General features: G+C 44.8%; 2 non-coding genes across 2 annotated transcripts in view; both read right to left on the bottom strand.

Annotated features, from left to right (window-relative positions):
- LOC126977565 (5.8S ribosomal RNA) overlaps window positions 1-121 on the bottom strand; it is a 157-nt gene extending 36 nt beyond the window's left edge. Inside the window, exon 1 of the ribosomal RNA XR_007732238.1 lies at window positions 1-121. This exon is cut by the window's left edge and continues 36 nt beyond it. This is a non-coding gene — a ribosomal RNA (5.8S ribosomal RNA).
- A 376-nt stretch (window positions 122-497) lies between these two features.
- Window positions 498-2402, bottom strand: LOC126977644 (small subunit ribosomal RNA). Its single transcript, XR_007732319.1, has one exon. It is a non-coding gene; the product is annotated as a small subunit ribosomal RNA (ribosomal RNA).
- Window positions 2403-5000: the final 2598 nt, after the last annotated feature.

The raw sequence follows: 5000 nt of genomic DNA, 5'->3' as shown, positions 1-5000 counted from the left end.
ACGGACCGCAATGTGCGTTCGAAATGTCGATGTTCAAATGTGTCCTGCAGTTCACACTATGACGCGCAGTTAACTGCGTTCTTCATCGACCCGCGAGCCAAGTGATCCACCGTTCAGGGTAATAGTTTTTTATATTTAGAAAATACGTGAACGATCTCTGTGTGTAACAAAATATTATGTGACGCACGCATTGCGCGTACGTCGTGATCTCGACTCGCTTCGCACTCGACATGAGCGCGTCGCGAGACGCACGCGCGTCGCGTACATGCGAACCGCGCCCGCCGAAGCGTCGTGCCGGAGACGTCGTGCCGGACACCCCCCACATGCGGCGGGAGATGTCAGCGCGCGCGCGGCAAACGCGACAACGTAGCACAGAGAGCACATCGCGAGCGCGAAAATAATCAGTGATTGACACGTGATTGAAGTTATCATCGTCAACAGTCGGCTGTGAGCGAAGCGTGTCGGCGACAACGCTCGCGCACGCGACCGTTACACGTTAATGATCCTTCCGCAGGTTCCCCTACGGAAACCTTGTTACGACTTTTACTTCCTCTAAATGATCAAGTTTGGTCAACTTCCCAGCAACGCCGACGGCCGCGAAGCCACCGCGTGTCGGTCCGAAGACCTCACTAAATCATTCAATCGGTAGTAGCGACGGGCGGTGTGTACAAAGGGCAGGGACGTAATCAACGCGAGCTTATGACTCGCGCTTACTAGGAATTCCTCGTTTATGGGGGATAATTGCAAACCCCAATCCCCAGCACGAAGGAGTTTCAACGGGTTGCCCGGGCCTCTAGGCCAGGGAGAACATGTTGATTCCTTCAGTGTAGCGCGCGTGCGGCCCAGGACATCTAAGGGCATCACAGACCTGTTATTGCTCAATCTCGTGCGGCTCGAAGCCGCCGGTCCCTCTAAGAAGAATTTTAATACGCCGCCAGTGAGTTGCGCGACCCTGAAGCCGCGCACACCTAAATGACGACGCCTATTTAGCAGGCTAGAGTCTCGTTCGTTACCGGAATTAACCAGACAAATCGCTCCACCAACTAAGAACGGCCATGCACCACCACCCACCGAATCAAGAAAGAGCTGTTAATCTGTCAATCCTTCCGGTGTCCGGGCCTGGTGAGATTTCCCGTGTTGAGTCAAATTAAGCCGCAGGCTCCACTCCTGGTGGTGCCCTTCCGTCAATTCCTTTAAGTTTCAGCTTTGCAACCATACTCCCCCCGGAGTCCAAAATCTTTGGTTTCCCGGAAGCTGCCCGCCGAGCCATTGTAGTAACGTCGGCGGATCGCTAGATGACATATTTACGGTTAGAACTAGGGCGGTATCTAATCGCCTTCGAACCTCTAACTTTCGTTCTTGATTGATGAAAACACCTTTGGCAAATGCTTTCGCTGATGTTCGTCTTGCGACGATCCAAGAATTTCACCTCTAACGTCGCAATACGAATGCCCCCAGTTATCCCTATTAATCATTACCTCGGAGTTCTGAAAACCAACAAAATAGAACCGAGATCATATTCTATTATTCCATGCACGAAATATTCAAGCGGCATTTTGAGCCCGCTTTGAGCACTCTAATTTGTTCAAAGTAAAATTGTCGGCCCATCTCGACACTCACTGAAGAGCACCGCGATAGGATTTTGATATTGAACCGGCGTTTTACCGCCGGCTCACCGACGATATGCTCCGCAGACGTGTCAGTATCACCGCGGATGCGATGCACCGACAGCGCGGCGCACAAATGCAACTACGAGCTTTTTAACCGCAACAATTTTAGTATACGCTATTGGAGCTGGAATTACCGCGGCTGCTGGCACCAGACTTGCCCTCCAATTGTTCCTCGTTAAAATATTTAAAGTGTACTCATTCCGATTACGAGGCCTCGTAAGAGTCCCGTATCGTTATTTTTCGTCACTACCTCCCCGTGCCGGGAGTGGGTAATTTGCGCGCCTGCTGCCTTCCTTGGATGTGGTAGCCGTTTCTCAGGCTCCCTCTCCGGAATCGAACCCTGATTCCCCGTTACCCGTGACAACCATGGTAGTCGCAGAAACTACCATCGAAAGTTGATAAGGCAGACATTTGAAAGATGCGTCGCCGGTACTGGACCATGCGATCGGCAAAAGTTATCCAGATTCATCAAAATTAACGACTTCGGACGCGAGGCCCTCCGTCGATTGGTTTTGATCTAATAAAAGCACTCATCCCATCACTGGTCAGAGCTCTGATTGCATGTATTAGCTCTAGAATTACCACAGTTATCCAAGTAACTGAGTAAGATCTAAGGAACCAAAACTGATATATTGAGCCATTCGCGGTATCGCCTTAATACGGCTTGCACTGAGACATGCATGGCTTAATCTTTGAGACAAGCATATAACTACTGGCAGGATCAACCAGGGAGCTGCTGCAAACAACGATTGTTGTCGCGCTCAGCGCGTCATGCGTCGCGATCTCCCCTTAGGGCGTCGCGACTATGACATCTTGAACATATCGTGAGATATCCGTTCGCGCACTGTATACTATATATCTCAAAGGCATACGGTGCGCGTTGAACGAATCATAAATCGGCGATGGGCCGATTGTATGTTATGAAAGTTCAGTAACGAGAGTCCCTTCGGGTAATAATAAAAATGATGACACGCAATAGAAGCGGTATCAACGTATTAATATCGGTACACGTCGTGATCACAAATCGGATCGACGCCCGGTGCTTGAGAGGAGCGTGAACGTCTCGCACGCGTGAAATGCGCGACGCGTTCCGGCTTGCGGGCCCTCACGTTAAAAATCTTAACAGAGGGAAACCGTCGAAGCCCAGTCGGCGTCTTGGTGCGCGCAAAAAATTTACACGATCGCTTTCAACGTGACGAGGATCGCCGCAGCGTATGATACTGTAGAGAGAGTGAAGAGAGGAATTATGAGAAACGAAATCACAAAAAACCTTTCAAATCACCAAATCAAATATCATCCGCATAGGGAAACTCGAAAACGCTCGATCGACACAGCGCGGTGAGTCTGTCTCATTTTTTATATTGTAAAAAAAGAACATATAAAACAACGCGCGACACAAACACAGACACAGACACACCAGCTCTCTGCCCCGAGAGTACCAACAACCGTATTGTTATTATATCATCGTCGTTATCATCGCGCGCATTCACAAACTTACTCAAATATAAATATATATTAAATAAAATATGAATGACGATGACGACGACGAGAATAATAAAACAGCAGCAGTTGTTGTGGCTGGGGGTGGTTGGTGTTGTGCGCGTTTTTGTATTTTTGTCGCGTGCGTTTTTCACTCTTTTTACAAGAAAAAACTTGAGCGGCGTTGAATTCGGCGTCGCGAACCGTTCGCTACGGACTCGACTCTCGACGCCGACTGCCGTATGTGTGGTGCACGCGAACGATATGAACGTGTAAACTCTCTGATATGTGAATAAAGTGATTTTGATTTGATTTTACTATTTATTAATAACATAATATTGAATATGCATTGCGGCTTCGAAGAAAAAATCGTTTTTTTTTTTTTTTTTTTTTTTTTTTTTTTTACTTTATTAATAACGAGTACGATAATGTTCAGTAATAAACGCGCGACACGTACATTTCATTTTCCCTCCGAAACCAAATAAAAAATCTCCAAAAAAAAATATATTTCAAATCAAATCAAAATTCTTATCATACATCAATCTTACTCACCCAAACTAAACATGTAAACGTCTAAACGCAGCACGAGACGAGCCAGCTACTTGATACTACCTAAGACAAGAACAAATTACGGCAAGCGTATGTTTATTTACGAGGGCGCACCACTTTTTAATAGTCTACCTTCATCTCTCAAAAAGATTAGGTCACTAAAAACATTTAAACGTGACCTATCAGACTATATTGTTTCAAAGTTTTTATAAAACACATGTCTGAAATTGTTTGTTATGTGACAGTGCCCTGTAAAAGTGTGTAATCTTAAATTTTGTGAAGAAGAATAAGTACTATAATGTGTAACATGTATGTACTGAACATCTAAAGAACGGCGGATAAATTATTACATCATATTTTTATGTTCTCATGTAAGTGACAATATTATGTTTTTAATGAGAAATAAATATCTTTAAACGTAATTCTTTCTTACTTACTTACTTACTTACCTATTTACTTACTTACTTAGTTGCTTACTTACTTACTTACGTACTTACTTACTTACTTACTTAATCACATTCGTTTTTCGCGATTTTCAGCAAAACGGTAGGTAAGTTTTATCATAAAAGTATCTCGGACAAAAATTGTAGATCGTAAAATTATCCATTAAAAATGTATCAATACTTAGTGTTAGATTCAAAAAGTTAGTTTCCACGCCACCTATGAGGTAGTAGTGTACTTAGCGCGTTTTTATAAGTTTTTGAATAGTTATTATCTCAGAAACGGTGGCTCGTAGGAAAAAAAGTATCGGTACATTTTTTATAGATAATTTTATCACCTACACTTTTTCTCGTAGGTATTTTTATGATAAATTAATAATTAATAATTTATTTTATTTAATTAAAAAAAAAAAACGGACAGAACATGCAATTATTAGGGGACACGAATATTGGTCAAAAACTATAATGTTCTGGTGTACAAGGAACAAGAGAAAAGATGGAGACCGGCAGGGAGCGCCGCGCTCCTCGCGCTCGGCGGTACTCGTTATTGGAGAAAACAAGTAAGTGAGATATCCGTCCGGGGAGACCGGCAGGGAGCGCCGCGCTCCTCGCGCTAGGCGGTACTCGCTATTGAGGAATCGACCGTACCCGCTATTGGGGCCGATCGTACTCGCTTTTGGAATTTGCGCAGCGCGCCCAACACCACCGGAGCCGCCGCCGCCGCCGCCGACGGCGATGTACACTTATCACAACACTCGACTCGACATAATAACCTGAAAATGATCGTACTCGTTATCATTAGAGTAGTCGCCGTGTACAACATCAACCACGTCTTTCAACTATAATAAATAATAATATATTG

Source organism: Leptidea sinapis, chromosome 45 (genome assembly GCF_905404315.1).
Source record: "Leptidea sinapis chromosome 45, ilLepSina1.1, whole genome shotgun sequence".
NCBI classification, from domain to species: Eukaryota; Metazoa; Arthropoda; class Insecta; order Lepidoptera; family Pieridae; genus Leptidea; species Leptidea sinapis.
This window is presented reverse-complemented; position numbering and strand designations above follow the sequence as displayed.